This window comes from Lissotriton helveticus, chromosome 5_1 (genome assembly GCF_964261635.1).
Source record: "Lissotriton helveticus chromosome 5_1, aLisHel1.1, whole genome shotgun sequence".
Classification (NCBI taxonomy): Eukaryota; Metazoa; Chordata; class Amphibia; order Caudata; family Salamandridae; genus Lissotriton; species Lissotriton helveticus.
In genome coordinates, this window is record NC_136065.1 from 1,125,082,451 (window position 1) to 1,125,099,684 (window position 17,234).

A 17,234-nucleotide genomic window follows, 5' to 3' on the forward strand; every position below is an offset into this window, starting at 1 on the left:
GCTAGATTTGTAAAGTGCCTCGCTAGTTTTGTGTGTATAGTGAGAGCATGGAACATCAAAGTTATCTTGAATACTGTGTCTGTTCAGAATGATCCTCGGAGGTTCGAGACAAAATACATATGCAGTTGTGTCCACCTTTGATACTTGCGCTTTTCATAATGCATTGTGGAGGCAAAGTTACGCACAGTTGGAGAACATTCATAAGTTGATAGTTTATGGAGCACTGAATGTTATCTATTACTGCTGAGTACCAGAGGTATGGGTCTGACCATGTAATCCTATGAGACTTTCTGTAGTTATAAACTAATCTGCTAGGTAGGGAGGGTGAAATGTAGGTATATTTAAAATTTGTTTACCTTTAGTATTATAGGATGCTTTTTCCATTTGTATCTTATAGAATAGTAACAATGCTGACAACCTTGTTTGTGATAATATGTTTGGTCGTATTATCTAAGGTACTGTGCATGATTTTGGCGTTAGAAATAAACATTTCAAAGTTGCACGTTTCTTTATTTACATCTTTTATTGGACTGGTGTAAGAGCATAAGGAAAGAGTGCTATTGTTATCCACGTTACTTCATGTAATCTGAGTGGCATGTTCTGGGTTGACTAGTCGTTGGTGTTTTTGTTGTAGTGCAGTGGTTCCCAAACTTTTGACTCCTGAGGACCCCCCATAGAGTCACCACTGGAAGCTGGGGACCCCCAACCAATTTGCAGGATTTAAATTTCAAACATTAAAACCGTAATTCGGAAAAAATAACACATATGTGCAAACAAAACAAATACTCAAATTACTAATGATTTTAGTGGCATATTTACAAGCCCCTATCACCATGGGAACATCAATTTCTGAGAATTTTCTGTGGCGATAGGCGCTTTGCCTTGTTTACAAGGCAACGTTAAGCCACTTAACGTGGCTTAACGGTCCCTTGTAAATAAGACTCCCTTTGACACAATGCTTAGCGTGAAAGCGGTGGGCAGTGCGTGTTGTGGTGGGCGTTTTCTCTGCGACACCCATTGATTTTACGCTGCCGCCTATTTACAAGAGCAGTGTAAATGTTATGTTATGTTATGTTATAATGCTTTTGTAGCGCGCACTGTTACTCGAGAGTGTCCTGGCGCCGAGGAGAGCACAGATGAGGGCAGGGATCGGATCGAATTAGTAAATAATAAATGGGAAGCAGCGCCAAAATTAAGGCCAGGAAAAACCTGGTCTTAACTTGGCGAAACAATGAGAAATGCTTCATTTCTCCTCGTTTTTGTAAAACGCCTTGGATTGTTTATGTTCAGGAAGGCGACCCTTCCTGCACATAAACACTCTTTAAAAAAAAAGACATTTTGTAACTTCCAAGTGTGATGCATTAAGCAGTACACATAGAAGTGACAAAATGACATTTCAATATTGTTTATGTGCAGGAAGGAGTACCTTCCTGCACATAAACAATCTTCCTCTATTAAATGTAGAACCAGTGCAGGGGAAACGCAGGGCTGCACCATATTCTTGTAAATATGGTGCAGCCTTGCGTTTCTGAAGTAGTAGAGTGTATTGTGAAGCCAAGGAGGCTGGTCTGGAGAAGCATAAACTTAAGGAGTGCTGGTCTGGAGAAGCACAAACTCAGGATTCTGAACATAACACAGTGGTTAGCATTGAATTTAACAATAAAAATATATTTCTACCCAAAGAAACCTTTTTAGCAGCATCAGGATACTGAAAGACTGAAAAAAGCATGTCACTAACTGCAGTTTGCAAGCAGTTGTTTGATGACAGTTTTTTGGTCACTGTTCTAGATTACGATTGTCACTTATGAACTGCAGTGTAACAAAAGAATGTGTGTGACAAAAGCAGTAACCCACTCACCGATGCATATCAAATACTGTTTTTTAAAATGTAAGGGACACTTCTTTGCAGTAGGCATATTAACCATCTGTGTTACATTAGTTCAGTCACAGCTGTCACTGGACAAAACTCTCATGTCTCTCAGCAGGGAAATCAATCACTGTTGTTATCTTGACATTTTTATTGTTCTTTGAAACCTGGTAATTAAACAAGATAGTTTGCAGTACTTTTGAAACTGCTGCCTGCGGACCCCCTGGGAATGTGTGAGGGACTCATGGGCGTCCGCGGACCACAGTTTGGGAAACACTGCTCTAAGGCGAAAAACCAATGAGTCACTAATTGCTAGTCTGGTAGGTTGTTTGTGTAGTAAGGTGGGTTTTGGAACACCGTAATACACTGCGGTCCTAAGTCTTTATGCACAGTTCTGTGTATGAGCAGAATTCCTTGAACAGTAGTTACAACAAAAGGCTCAATAAAGGGATTGCACTTTGAATATGAATATAAAATAGAAGAATAGTTGATAATCACAGTTAAGGAATGCAGCAATTAGATGTGTCTATGTGTGGATGATGTGTACATTGAGTGGAAGATGAAAAACTTGAAAAATAAGAGAGGCTGTAGAGATGCAAACTTTCCATTTCTTTGTAAAGGAAGTGGGTGTTTAGTTTTTCAGTGCAAATATATATTCAATGAAAAAAACATAGGTTTCAGACACATTATAGTCAGGAATTAGCATTTAAAAAACTTTAGAAATTCACTGAAAAAAAACATAGGTTTCACACACGTTATAGTTAGGAATTAGGAATTAGCATTTAAAAAAACCTTAGAAATTCACTGAAAAAACCATAGGTTTCACACATGTTATAGTTAGGAATTAGCATTTAAAAAAACCTTAGAAATTCACTGAAAAAACCATAGGTTTCACACACGTTATAGTTAGGAATTAGCATTTAAAAAACCTTAGAAATTCACTGAAAAAACCATAGGTTTCACCCATGTTATAGTTAGCTGGACATTTCTCTCATACAAAACAATAGAAATTTCCCCTTTATAGTTAGTTCAGCTAACTATAACTCGCGCACCCGCAATGCACTGCTGATGACATCACATATTACATCACTCATGACATGGTCAGTGACATCACTCAAGACATCACTGATGACATCTCAAATGACATCACTGATGACATCACTGATGACATGATCCTTGTGAAAGAGTGGCAGACCTCCTCTCACCCTAATATTACTTTTGATACACACATTCAAAAATAGGAACTAACATTTTCAAAAAAATTGAGGTACCAATACCAGTTCGAACAACTTATTTAGTAATTCCAGCATCTAGAAGGACATTCACTCATTCAGCAGTAGTTGCATATAGTCACTCATGCATGTACTCACTCATCATGTGTACTCATACACGTATACATTCTGTTACACACCTACACTTATACATAGTTATTCGCACACATACTCACACATGGAAATAAACTATCAAATATCCATTTACTTGCATATACAGGTCTACACACACCACTACACTTATTTCTACAGAAACGTACACATACTTACTCTCTTATACAATCAGGTATAGAAACACATACTTATTTATACAGGAACTCTTCCAATCTGTCACTGTCATATATAATCACTTATATACATCAATACTGACGTATACTAGTTTAAAACATATGTAGTTACTCATTAAGATACTATTGAGACAGTCATTCACTCACTAACAGACCCATATACACACTCATCCACCCATACAGTGCTGCACACATGCTGTTTTCAAAACACATACAAACAGTGAGTCACTCATTGATGCATCTATACGTTAAGTAATATCCCTCACCGAACTATACAGACACTCATACTGATACTCAAAGAACAAACTAATAACCCATATACACACTCATGTAGCTACTCACCAACCCATGCAGCCACTTATAGACAAAGTGAGACACTGATACAGATATTTACATATTTAAACATTACTCGCTAATACATGTATTCTCTAAGATACACTTAATAAGTCAGTTATGCAATCATTTTTACAAAAGAACATCCATTCAGACACTTATTTACCCATTTATTCTTCAATCGACATTTAGATATAGATATATAAAACATATTTATTATTCAGAAAGACACACATTCCCTGGATGATGTATTCAGTGATGTCATGAGTGATGTCACTGACCATGTCATGAGTGCTGTAATATGTGATGTCATCAGCAGTGCATTGCGGGAGCGCGAGTTATAGTTAGCTGAACTAACTATAACAGGGGAATTTCAATGGTTTTGTATGAGAGAAATGTCCAGCTAACTATAACATGGGTGAAACCTATGTTTTTTTTCAGTGAATATATATATATATGCATGTGATCAAGCTCCGTCCGCGGAGCGAAACGCGTCAGGTAGGGCACTTGCTCTGACACTTTTTGCAAAATAAATATGCACTGCTGGCACTTTGATTAGTGTGATGGCTTGTCTGGTGATTTAACATCTTAACATCTAATTATCTGGAGAGGAGGTCTGCGCCTGCTTAAACCGCTGCCAGAGGCGGTTGGGATCCTTCGTTTCATATATATATATATATATATATATATATATATATATATATATATTCTTCCTCTCGGCTCTGGTAACTCCCACCGCACTCCTGAACAGAGGCTGTGTCGTCGAAGCGGGCCACCCCAGCAAGGTCCGTGAACAATAACAAGCTCTTCGTAAAACAAGGGTGACTACGCCATGTTCTGGTCAACAAAACTTTATTGAAGTCGACTGGTAGGACGCGTTTTGCCTGTCCAGCGGCTTGTTCATATATATATATATATATATATATATATATATATATATATATATATATATATATAGTTATATATATATAAATATATATATATATATATATATATATATATATAACAACGTATTGGCTCTCCCCCCTTCTAGCCGGTGAAGAGAGAGTCACGGACCCCAAAGTTGCGTGGCAGAAACAAATCTTCATTCAACGATGCCATATGACGCGTTTCGGGCAACAAAGTGCCCTTGATCACATGCAGAAATGCAGTCCTCCTAGTTTTTATTCTCCATTGTGTCAATTTCACCGTGGCAGGTGATTAATGAATATAAACAGCATACTATGTTATACACTTTCACATAGTCGGTTTTCTGATATGCTAGTTCTTCTATTCGGATATTAATGTTGTTCCAAACGCTGTATTATTACCTATATTGTCTTTACTGGCAGAGAGGGATTGTAGATTACATCATTGCAGATGCAATCTTATTGCACTTTGTCCTAGTTCAATTATTAATAAATTATAAAAATGCATTTGAAAATAAAACAATTTGAGTAGATAAACCATTCAAATGTACTAACTGTTTTAAATATTTAAAATGCATTAAATAGTACATTTTTACATCTTAAATATTAAATGTAAAAACGTATTTATTGCTGCGTGAATGCTTCCTAATACATTGCTGTTTACACTGTGCAAATACAACCTCACAATGTTGGTCCTTGATAAGACAACGTTGGACGGGTGGATATAGGGAGGGTTACTGTAGTGTGGAGTCCACCTCCTATCACTGCATAAATGCTATATTTTGATTCAGCCCCCTAATTACATCCTGATTTTTCAACAAATGTAAAACAACATATAGCAGCTAAAGGTATTGGAAAGGTCTCATGTAAAATAGACTAAAAACTCGGATCATATTGTCTATAAAGTGCAAAGGTTCAGTGCCCATAAAAAGTTCTGTGTGCTCGATGGTAAGCCAAACGCCTTACCTATATAATAAAGTGCAAATGCTTAAGGAAACTAAATAAAATGACTTGGCTGTGGGTTAAAAACAATAGAATAGATTAGCAGCGGAGAACACATTTAAATATAAAATCCCATTGTATCTGAATTAATTAATTCATATATTTGGAGATTTACCTAATTTTTCACCTGCACCTGTAGCTTTGTGCTGCCAACGTACCTGAAACCACAGTTGCACGTCAAGAGATAAACAGCAAATTATGTTCTGTTCTGCAATCTTAGTTGCCTTTAATCCTTATTGCACTAGGACTGAAAGGGGTCATGTACTTTGTAGTGTATTTTAGTATTTTAGTAGTATTTGTTTATTGTTTCAATTAATTAAAATTGTTAACAAAAGAAAAAAGGCTGGTTGGAGAACACTCCATCCAGACACTATTTGAGCATAAATAAAACATGATCATTTCATTTAACTGAACTGTTAGTAATATATAAGACATAATCATTTCTTTAAAACATTCTGGTAGTTACTAATTCAAGGAAAAAAGAAAGAAAGGGAACCGCAAGTTTAAAACTACAGTTAGTCTCTAGTCTTTGACTGAGTCATTATGTACTAGTTCTTTCACCTTGTGGGCAAATTTAGCTAATCTTGCTAGTTCCATTGGGATCTCCAGCTTAAAGAGAAGTTTCATGGCATCTAAACAGGTGGGTATCCCATATTTTAAAAACAAGGGTTTCAGTAAAGTGCGACGTGCATAATTCAAACGGCGACATATACAGACCATGTGGGCCATGGATTCCTCATACTGGTGACACAATCTGCAAGAAGTAACAACCTCTAATGTTTTCCAACGGCTGTTGATGTCTTTTATCGGTAGTACCAGCAATCTCACTGACAGTATTTGCTTTAAAATTGACTTATTCAGGGCAAAGTCAAGGTATGTCTGGCTTAGTTTATCGTGTAAGGAACTGGCTAATAGCCTGATGTTGCTGCTGGAGGACTCCAGTTCCTTCAGATCCTCTTCCTTCGATAGCAATCTAACTTGTTTCTTTAGAATGTTTTTTAAGGTTCCAGGTTGATAAATAAAATCCTGCCAGTTGTACAAGTCTAGGTGCAATTCAGTGCAAGCAGTTAGAAGGCCGTTGGCGCACGAGTTGTTACTTTTCACAAAGATTTCCTTCAATATTGCCTTCATTGTGTTTGGGGGGGCAGCACAAACCCCTCAGTAGTACCGAACAAACGACGCCCAATGTTCATAGCGCTGTTTGTTTAGCCCAAATTCAGGGCATACCAAGGTGTTCCGGGCATGGGCAGGTATATGGAAGATCTGTTTAAATGCCCGGCAATTGGCGCGTTCCATGATGTTGATTGATGCCGCGGGAAATGCTAGTTGGCCGAATGTAATCGAGGGGAGTAACTTGGCTCTTATAACCTTTCTAATGGGTCCCGTTGTCGAACTGCTTAGTTTGGAATTCAGTTTGCAGAGGGCATATGTCACTGGTTTGGCTTTTGCTTCAATGGATGCAGTGTGTGCTGCAGACTTCCCACTGCTCATGATCCAAACCCTAAGTAATTATATTTAATTGTTGTTTCTATTTTCAGGTTACCCATTCTCCACAGTTTTTTTAGTTTATTTGTATACTTCCCAAAGATTACAACCTTTGTTTTCCCTACATTTGCTCTTAGGTCATTTTCATTGTTAAAGATGTTTAATGCATCCAGTATTCGTTGCATGCTTGTTTTGGTATGGTCCATAAGCACCATGTCGTCTGCATACTGCAGTAAAAACAGCCTGGTAGGCCCAATTTTCGGAGATAACAAATTGGCTTTGGAAATTGTTTTGCCGAGGTCTGCAGTATAGAGGTTAAAAAGCAAGGGTGCAAGTACGCACCCTTGTTTTAGACCACGGTCTGTGTAGATTTTTTTGGTCACCGAGTTCGTAGTGTTTTCTCCAAATGTATATCACTGTGTAAATATGGTTCATCTGCAATTTCTGTCACACTGTGGGGCAGGACATAGTTACCCCAAATTCCTTGAGCTTGCATGTCATCAAGAGCAGTAGAGGATGGAAATATATGCAGGGTCAGAGCTCTGCCTGGACAAAATCCTCACATTTCAGTATGAAGCATTACATGAATTCCCTTAGCAAACACAAGGACTACATGTTCAACAAAGCTGTAGGACTCTCACAAAGACTTGCCAACAGGGAAGGCTTTAAGGCAGTGTGACTGGTGCAGCTACACCTGATGCTACACTCAGGGGGCGCTGTGTTTAGAAATAACTTATGGGTTTATAAGCACCCTCTGCAAAGTTCACTGTGTGCCCAGCATTTTCCAGGCAACAATATCAAGATAACTCTTAACTCTGGTGATTAATGCTTCTGCTGGAGAGAGATCAGAGTTTTGTCTAGTGGCAGTTTTGACTCATCTTAAAGTAGAACAGAAGATTAATATGCCTGCTGAATTGTATGTGTACCATGTAGATCACATAACTGTATTTTATGGGGCTAGCGCAATGGGTTACAGCTTTTGTCAGCGATCCTTTCCTTACATGTGTTTCAAAAGTTGCAATCCTAACTTAGCCAAGTGATCTATGAACTGCATCAAAGATCTGTGTGCAATCTGCATGGCGTATGTTGGAATGTTATATTTTTTCCAGTCTTTTACTATCCTAATTTTGCTAAAAATGGCTTGTTTGGGTAGAAATGCATTCTAATTAGTACCCCAACCACTGCGGTGCCTTTTAATTCCTGAGGTTGTGCTTCTCCAGACCAAACACACTTAAAATATACTGCCTACCTGAACGGATAACATGTGATTCCTTCACCTTGTAGACCTTAGTTTATGTAAGATTTCCTATACACTGATTTACACATGTATGATTCATTGTCTCTGTATAATGTGTGTTTGAGGTAAGGTGTTCTGCTACCTGATATGAGCAGCACTGTAAAACAAGTGAAATGCACGTGAGAGAGGGGCGATGGAGAGATGAGGGACAGTTCTTAATTTGCAATAAAATAAATAACAGGACCCTGTCAGGAGTCCACTTCCGCTTGCAGCACCAATTGCCGCAGTCAGCAATTGCCAATTACGTTTCCTCTTAACTATTAACCCTAACACTCCTACAAGTGTGACAATTTTGACTATTTTAGACCCCCAGAGCTTTAAGAAGCAATCAATCAATCAAACAGTATTTCTAGAGCGCTGATTATCACCTGTGAGGGTATCCAGATGCTGTATTATGAGTCTTAGTTGAAGAGCCAGGTCTCGAGTCCCTTCCTGAAGTCCATCAGTGTCTGTGACATAAGGAGGTGAAGGGTAAGGGTATTCAAGGATTTGACGGTGAGGTGGCATAAGAGCGTCCTCAGGTGTGGCAGCGGTAGATGTGCAGTAACTGTGCGAGGGCAAGGTGAGCAGAGCAGATGTTCTTGGATAGTAGGTGGAAGTTCAGGTGGTAATTCATGTAAGCTGGTCCTGGGCCGTGGAGGATTTTGCAGGCCTGGGTCAGTATTTTGAATTGGCATCTTTTCTGGATCAGGAGCCAGTGGAGATCTTTCAGGCGTTGGGTGATGTGTGTTCTCTTGGGCAGGTTGAAGGTCAGCCTGGCTGCTGCGTTGTGGATCGTCTGGCGTCTTCTCAAGAGTTTGGTGGTGGTGCCTGCATAGAGTGCGTTGCCATACTCCAGCCAGCTGGTGATGAGAACCTGAGTCACTATTTTCCTGGTATTGGTGGGTAGCCATTTTAAAATTTTGCAGAGCATGCGGAGAGTGTGAAAACAGGCTGAGGAGACAGTGTTGACCTGACATTTCATGTTGAGTTCATTGTATGGGATGATGCAGACGTTGTGGGCGTGGTCTTTCGAAGTGGGGGTAGGTCTGAGTTTCAATGGCCACCAGGAGTCATTCCACAAGGTGTGTCTACCGAAGATCAAGACTTCTGTGCGTCCATGTTGAGCTTCAGGCAGTTCTTCATTCATGCCATCATGTTTTTCATACAGTTGTGGAAATTGGCCTTTGTTGTGGTGGGTCCGTGGACAGCAAGAGGAGGAGTTGAGCGTCATCGCGTAGGAGATGATGTTGATGTTGTGGGTTCTGACGATGTCTGCAGGTGGAGTCATTTGGATGTGTAAAAGGGTTGGACTGAGGGATGAGCCTTGAGAGACGCCAAAGGGGGTGTGCTTGGGTGGAGAGGTGAAGGGAGTAGACTGAGTCTCTGGGTGTGCCACATGAGTAAAGATGTCATCTATCTAAGCGTGTTGTCTCTGATTCTGATCTGGCGCACGCGATCAATGAGTGTGTGGTGGGAGACAGTGCTGAAGGCTGTGGGGATGATGAGTAGGATCAAGGCAGCTGATAAGATTGGCTTTGGCAGCAGGCATTATTCATTTTGAATTTTTCATGGATATTGAGTAATAAACAACTGTTATTGTTTCTTACTGTAAATTAGACAAACAGTGTCACCATGTTGCAGCCTGTAAAAAGTGCTGGTGTTGACAATTAAGTGCCGGTGCCAAGCACAGGAAACAACCATCATCAAATTGTGGTATTGTGATACATAGTTGCTGCAGCCAAGACTTATTGTTGGAATCCTCTTATTTGATCATTCTTGCATTCAAGAAAGACATCTAGGAACCATAGAAACAAGAGTCATCCATAGGGTTTACAAACTCTGTAGTAATTGTTTCTGAAGGAGTTGTCTATAGGAAATACAAAGTCCATAGCACTTCTTTGTTTCTCAAAACATTCTGTAGCACACATAGAAAGAGTAAACTGCCTCTGAGGATTGCTTTTGTGCAGGAAGATGCCCCTTCCTGCATAAAAACAATCCGGCTTGCATTTGCGCTAGGCAGCACTCTGTGCACCTGCGCAGGAAGTGAGCTGGAATGTTTCCTACTTTAGTAGATGTCTACGTTCCAGCTTTCTCCCTGTAACACAGCGTAGTAAGATGTCTTGCTGCATTGCACAACGTTTTAGTAAATCTGGGCCTAAATGCAAAAACCCACTACCACTCTCACTGCGCCACTGATGGAGCAAGGATTCGCACGTAATGCGACTTGCTTGTATTCAGTCCTCTCGACATAACGTTAAGGTACTAATCAACATGTTTGTCCTATTAATATTGCATTACATGACAACTAGGTGAAGCTTGCATATGTCCTTTTACTAATAATAATCCGCTTGCATTAAAATGGCCGCTGCTACGCGGGTTTTCTTATTGCGCATGCATCTGTCACACTCACCTGACATGACGTACTTTCGGCTTTTGGAGAGAATGTTTTGCTTCTGCACACTAGAACTAAGATGGCTGCTCTATGTCCTCACATGCAAGAAGCTTGCATCTCTGCTTTTGCTAAGCTGTTCGTTCTGCTTGACTCTAACGCAATAGTTAAATATAAAGTAATGTGAATAGAGTAGAGCTAAGTGGTATACAGTGCATTCATTTAGTCTTGTTCAAAAACTGTTTCTTTTTTATTCTTTTATGTAATCACGCTTCTGAGCCTGAAATGTACCCGATACTCCATTTTGAAACCCACTGCACTCCATATTGAAACCTTTGAGCCTGCACACCAGAGTCTGAAAACCATCAAGTCATGGCATTGAATGAGTGCCAGGGACAGTCTTGACCAAGATGTGCCTGGGAACTTCACCTCCTGAAGTCTACAGAGGTACCAAAATTGTTAAATGGACTTCTTTGTAACCGACATTGATACATTCACTGCTGGGTGGAATAAAACATGCATGGGAAATAAAATTGATGGGTGCGAACGTAAAATTAAAATTGCTAGGGAAAAGTTTCATTTTAGTATTGTGTGATGACATCTCCCCGTCTTTTGGCCAATCAAATTTGGGGATCCTTACACTTGCAACATTGGGGGGTGGTACACCGACCTGGAAAATAGTATAACTAGGGTAGGCTTAGCTAGTTAATTTGTCCGACTTGTCCGAATAGCTGACCTGTCACTGACCCAAAGCACTCAATAGGTGATCGGGAGCAGAGGTGCTGGCGGAGCCCTCTGTCAGAAGGTTCGAAACCCAGATCAGGGTTTGAGAGCTGAAGTGCTGGCGAAGCACTTGGTCGGAGAGATCAATAATTCTTACCGGGTTCTGACTGTGACTGCAGAGAGGGAGTAACGAAGGCGTTGCAACTATAACTTTAAGTGCGGGTGCCGGTCTTAGCCTGTGGTGGTCCTGTCCTGATCCAATTTGGCTTTACCTGTCCTAATTCTGATCTGCACCTACTTGCCTTTATGGTGCCAGCACTTTTGGGGTTCGGTCCTTTAAACTGACCCGTGGCCAGGGTTAGTTCTTCACGCCATATTAGGTAAATATTCAATGTGGGTATGTCATTGTACTGTTTCCTTCTCTCTTCCCACCCAAATGTCAAATGCTTAAAGTTTGCTTTAAAAGATCTCTCCATATTTTCATTCTAATCATTATTTTCCTGATTGAAAGATTTCTGATGTTTAATATTAGGAAACCATCACCATTTAATCCTCATTATTTATCAAGATATATGTTTCATGTGTATTTTTGACATATTGTAGAGTGGTATTGATTTTAAACTAACTTGATTTTCTTATGGAAATTATTAAAATTTGTTAATTTTTAAAATCTTTTTGTTAAGTTTTATTCATATTTTACTGATTCGCATTGCCTTGTGAAACCGCATATTGCCTGGGATCGTTATTTTCATTATAATATTTGGATTAAGACATTTAAGAAAGTTAGATAAAGAGTTTAAACCTTTCCCGAGTTTGTGCTTATTATACGAGTGCAAATGTTATTATTCTACCTATTATTTTAACTCCTTTGATCTCTTAGGACTTTAGGTACCGATGACAAGGATTGGTAAGTCAATGGTATAGGTCCTAATTGAAATTCATAAATCACTGATTAGAGCAAGTGCACAGGTTACCTGATTAAACTCACAATAAGTTGTGTTGTTTTATGGGCCCTGGTGAGTATGGTAAACTGAGTCGGGTGACCTGTGTGCTCTATCACCACCACCTCAAAAGACTGCCTCCTAGCCAAAAATTACACTACCTAGGCTCCAAGTACCATTAGCTGCAGAGAAAACGACTGAAGTCATTGTTAATAAACCTTTGCCTATTAATCCCCCAGTATAAACTCTGCTCCAGACCAATTATTGTTCCATTTCAACCAAGCTGAGCGGGGTACTCATCTCGCCTGAATTGTCGAGGTGGGGGCAGGTAATATCCCAGCCCTTGTCCCACTGCCCAGGCACCACCTATAACTGCGACATATCTAACCTTGTTAAACATTGCCAACATTGGAGAACAGCAAAGATGACGCTGTAGATGCGAAATCATGAAGCATTCATTCTCCCATTGGTTTTTATTGGAGTAGAAACAATTTTAAGAGAAAGAAAGCTAAATAACAAAAATGATATTGCAAAAATCGTGAGGTTTACATCTGAACCAGAAGCGTTGTCATGTATGCTGTCCAGACAGGTTGTTTTAATTCTCAATATTTGCATGAATGTCAGAAATATGTAGAATTACAGGGCATTGCCAAGTCTAGAGACACTGTCTGTATTTAGAAGTATGTGTGTCATTTGCAAGAGAAATTAATACATTTGTTCGTGAAAACGACACATTGTGGTACCAGAAACATACCAAGGATGGCATGGGTCCTGGTGCAAGTAGGGAAAATGTCCCCTTTCACTGCTCTTGGGGTAGTAAAATTTAGCAATTATCAATGTTCAATGGGCCGCGCAAGGCTCTGGGCCCCGGTGCCACTGCAGCACTAATAGCAGCTACGCTCCTTTACGTTACACACAGCGTCGGATTGGTAACGCAGGCATTAGGGCAATGCACGAGGGGCCGGCGTCCGAGTGCTGCTGTGGGCCTCTTTTTTTTGCAGTCTGGGGGGCCATTTGGACGCTGTCTCTACTGTTGGAATACAGCCAGCGGCCCAGTGGGAGTCTGAGTGGCCTTTCTAGAGGCAGATGGGTGCTCATTACCTCCGTTTAGCAAGAGGTGTCAGTCCCTTTGTCTCGCGAGCCGGCCCATTAATGTGTACACATACTGAGCGGGGGCAGGGGGCCTGAGTAGAAGTGGCCACTGTGAACTAACGTGTGCATTTCTTTTACCCCCCTCCTAAAGTTTTTTTTTTTATAAGATTACGCCAAAGCAGTGACTTGAGGAGTGATAATGCAAATATGGGCCGATTTTTTTTGCGTGCCCGGGCCGATTTTCAATCCCAATCCAACCCGTTGTTACTCAGCAACATGCTAATCGGGCATCAAACAATATAATACAGTTAATAATAGGGTCTTCAGCCGTGTTTATAGATTTTTTTAAACTAGGAGATTTATTTGCAAATCGGGATTTAGATGGAGGTTGCGAAGTCGCTTTGAACCCGTCAGCATTAGTCGGTAAAGTCTGGCAGGTGGGTTTGCACGGCTTCCTGCTTGGGGTCTCACTCGGTGCTTGAGGTTTAGCTCCAAACGCACTCTCCAGGATTTTGATCGATATCTCGCAACTCTAGCTCCAGAGAGACATTCCCTTTCTCCCTTAAGTAATCGATCTGACAGATGTAATTTCCGCAGTCGCTCTCCATCACTTCGTAGAGGGTAAGGGAGGCGTTGCCAATCTCTACCTCACGCTCCTGCATGTACGCACCGAGACGGAATGATCTCACGCCGCCGCCTTCGTCATACTGCACGACTGGCACTCCATCGCGGCTCCACAGCACGCCCAGCTCGGTCATGTTTGGGCGCTGCAAGTCATCCAGCAAGAACAGACACACCAGCAGGGCGTCTTTCCTCGGACAGATACTGATTGTTGCCGGACCCGTAAACACCCAAAAGGCTCCTGGCAAGCCTGGGTTCTGTGAGAGAAACAGTAGGAAGAGCAGCGCAGGCGCAATATTGTCTCCGCCTGATTTGGGCGCCATTCTTCTGCTCACCGTTGAGCTTGAGCTCCTGGCGCGATGTGATGATGTCCTCAAGGTAACCACGCTAGCGGTGGATGACTCACGGCTCTCGTGCTTGACTAGCTTTCCGATGTCGGTTAGTCGCGTGAGCGCAACATGGGGGTTACAGAGGGAGTGGTTTATGTTTCAAGACCGAATACATTATTAAAAGTAGTTTAATAAGGCACGAAGAAGCAACGCAAAGAGACATTTTTATTCAATGCTTTACTTTTGATCTCGCTGACTTTGGAAGGTTCCTGCTATCAGTGGAAGGAATTTACTGCCTGATCCTCTGAGGGTTGTACCTGTCACGTTTAAAACCTAAACTTCTATAGAGAACGACTTGCCAAAAGTTTGCCAATCGCGGGTGGCAGTTCTCAACTATGGGGTTTCTTTAACTCAAAATGTGGGTTTCATAAATGCAACATTCCTGTCAACTCACCCACATTGGATGGTGTCACTCTCCCTTTTACCTTCTAGTCACCTAACTGAAAAATAAAATGTATCTATTGTCTTTAAACTCTTGACTTTACATCCCCACACTCTCTCTCGCTCTCCACCCCCCCCCCCCCCCCCGAGCTAACCTCTTTTTTTTGTATAAGGGGTAGTTTGTGTTTAAATATTCATAACTTTTATTCCACAAAAGGTATTCATCCTCAGCAAATTTGCGTCCTTTTCCCAACATCGTGAACATTCTAGAGATACCCATAGTTTGCAGATTATTGGAGAAAATCACCAAAATATAGCTGCATTTTGGCTGTGGGAAAATGTGTGGAAAAGTGCTATGGAGCATTGCAATTCAGACTCCACCCTTACAAGTCACAGAAATGCAAATATATGTGTACATTTGAGATTATATTCCCTGTGTGCAGTCCTTAATTTGTAAAACAAATAAGTGCCCTGGCTCTAGTCAGGATGCCTCTGCAGCTTGCACCACCCATTGCCACTGCAGTTGCTGCCTATGATACTGCCTACACAACTACTAACACGCACATAGCTACAAGTGTGACGATTCAGCCTATTCCAGGCCCCCAAAACTAAAAGAATTTAAACGTATCAATGAAATTAATTCTCTGTGGAGGTTAGAGATTTATACATGTGTGCACTAACGTTTAGTTTAAACATAAAAGCATATATTCTTTATTCATGTTTTACACTTACACTTCAAATTATATTTGGATATGTGAACATGTACTCTTTTACTCACGTTTTACAATTATTCATATATAACCATGTACGTGTGCATGTATAACCATGTGTTTGAAGTGCACATTAAATGCATACATTAAAACTTAGCCTGACTTAAGGCCCCAGTTGAAATGAATTCTTGTTTGCCAGCATGTTTTCCTTCTTTCAGGTTTAATATTTCATTAGTTAGAAAAAGGCTAATTGTCTGTAAAGTCTGCTGATAGAGAGGGAAACTTGGCAGTAAATGTGAGAAACAGTAGTCAAAAGAAGCTTTCTGTTCATCTTGTACCAAGATGGCAAGATGTTCAAGGTTGAGAACCGCAGTCTCAGCTCGATGTGTTGGGAAAATGTAGCTATGTTCTCAAGTAATGTGGTCTGATTGGTCCCTGGTGTATGAAATGAGATAGGGATATTTCTGCATCTCCCTTTACTTTTAAATTGGTGTTCAAACAGTTAGAATCACTGAAGATTCTACAAAGCTCAACACAAAGGGGATGATGAAGGCAAAAAGACCTGCACCAGTCAATATACCTTATCTAGGCTGTATTTCCTATTTAGAGATTGGTGCAAAGGGCCTGGGACATGACCTCCATATGCCCCAAGGAAATTACATGCAAGCCACTTATACAGATTAAACAATTAGTGGCTCTGCACTCAAAAAAGTAAATTATGAGTAGAGGCTACTTATTAACGATAATCATAATGCAACAAAAAACAGTCCATCAAGATCTTCCCAATCAAAGAAAGGCACTCTTAGATTTTGATTGTAGGTAAATAAGTATTTTTTTTATTATTCATGGACAAATTCTTAAAATTCAAGATCGCCAACGCGTTTTGTCCACGTGCGGACTTCTTCAGGGCTAAAATATATACAAACAAACAGAACACTATTTACAACAAATAAACAAACAGATACTAGACATAACTTACAAGTGAACCAGACAAAACGTGGCTCTAAAAAGAATTGAAACTCATTTATACGTTTGTAATAACACAAGACAATTTTTTAAGGTTCACGGGAGGACCACTAATAAAAGGTTGTTGTAAAAGCACAGGTCAACGTAAATATATGTACGAAACATTCCAGAAGAGAGAAGCACACACAAAAAGCAAGAAACAAAAATTTACATTTGGTTATAACCGCTCCCATGCTCATGACGAGCTCAGCTCGTCATGAGCCACGGTGGCGGTGTGCTCATGACGAGCTGAGCTCGTCATGACCGTTGCGCCGCGCTCACGCAGGGATAATTCCCCTGCTGTGCTGGGCGTTCCATTGGTACGGGCGTGGTCATGACGAGCTCAGCTCATCATGAGCACACGGCCACCGGGGCTCATGTCAGCTGAGCTCGTCATGAGCACCGGGGCGCTGCGCGCGCCTCCTCCACCCAGCACAGCGGGGGAATTAGCCCCGCAGTTAAGGGGTTAAAGTCAACAATATAACAGACAGATTTAGATACATTTAGTCAATGCAATAAATTCACATGAAAACATTTGAAATGTACAAGCA

The 17,234-nt window shown here is 40.6% G+C and overlaps 1 long non-coding RNA gene across 1 annotated transcript in view; it reads left to right on the forward strand.

The window, feature by feature from the left end:
- The first annotated feature begins 12,949 nt into the window (after positions 1-12,949).
- The window catches only part of LOC144753516 (uncharacterized), a 33,899-nt gene continuing 29,614 nt past the window's right edge, over positions 12,950-17,234 (forward strand). The window contains exon 1 of the long non-coding RNA XR_013594396.1: positions 12,950-14,576. This is a non-coding gene — a long non-coding RNA (uncharacterized LOC144753516). The remainder of the gene's footprint in view (positions 14,577-17,234) is intronic.